At 53.9% G+C, this 1,084-nt stretch overlaps 1 pseudogene; it reads left to right on the forward strand.

Annotated features, from left to right (window-relative positions):
* The first annotated feature begins 56 nt into the window (after positions 1-56).
* On the forward strand, positions 57-1,056 carry LOC111671964 (heat shock protein beta-11 pseudogene; annotated as a pseudogene).
* The last annotated feature ends 28 nt before the right edge of the window (positions 1,057-1,084 follow it).

A 1,084-nucleotide genomic window follows, 5' to 3' on the forward strand; every position in this document is an offset into this window, starting at 1 on the left:
AGGAATGCTGCTGGAACTTTCCGGGCAGGCTTGGTGTGTGTATATAAACAGCAGGGAGACAGGACATCAGACAGACAAACAGTCAGACTCAAGACCGAAGCAGCTGATCTGAAACCAGACCTCCAGACCACCAGAAACCACCATCAGGATGTTGTGTCCCAGCGTCTTCCAGCCGTCCCCCGTCACCATGAGGCCTTTCCTGGACCTGCACTGGCCCGTCCGCAGCTTGTGGCCCGAGACCCGGCCGCTTTTCTACCACATGGAGCAGGAGATGATCCGCCACATGCAGGAGATGAGGCAGAACATGGAGTTCATGGAGAGGCTGCACCAGAAGATCTTCGATGAGATCGACCAGCCCACGTCCTCCACGGGCGTCTTCAAGCCCATTAGCTTCCAGGACCTGGGGAGGGACAGCAGCAACTTCGCCCTCAGCCTGGACACGAAGGAGTTCTCCCCGGAAGAGCTGTCAGTCAAACAGGTGGGCAGGAAGCTGAGGGTGAGCGGCAGGACGGAGAAGAAGAAGGACGACGGGAAGGGTTCCTACTCATACAGGTGTCAGGAGTTCAGGCAGGAGTTCGACCTGCCCGAAGGCGTCGACCCCGAGACCGTCACCTGCTCGCTCATGGGAGGCCGGCTGCAGATCCAAGCGCCGCGGGAGAGAGCGTTGAATGATGGGAAGGAAAGGGTGGTCCCCATCAGCCTCACCTCAGCCCCAGCCATCACCTCCTCCTCTTGCTCCAGCGGGGGGCAGGAGGGGAGCAGCACCTCCTCCTCAGAGAGCACCCCTGCTGAGAAAAACTGAAGTGGAAACACACAGCGTGAACCATCTCATCTGTTCACCTATCTTTGTTCCAGTGTAGTTCTGTTGTGACGGACGGAGGAACGTGAAGCTGATGTTTTTATAATAAATGATCAGAGTCTGATCAACTGTGGACAGAGTGAACCATCTCAACTATTCTCCCATCTTTGTCTCTCTGACGGCCGGAGAACACGACGTTCTTTACATGCACTTTGATTTTTAAACAATTAAATGTTTATAATAAACAAATTATTTCATGTGATGTTTCAGGTTTGATTTATTTTG

This window comes from Seriola lalandi, unplaced genomic scaffold (genome assembly GCF_002814215.2).
Source record: "Seriola lalandi dorsalis isolate HSWRI2012SDOR001 ecotype SW California unplaced genomic scaffold, Sedor1 jcf7180002007610, whole genome shotgun sequence".
NCBI lineage: Eukaryota > Metazoa > Chordata > Actinopteri > Carangiformes > Carangidae > Seriola > Seriola lalandi.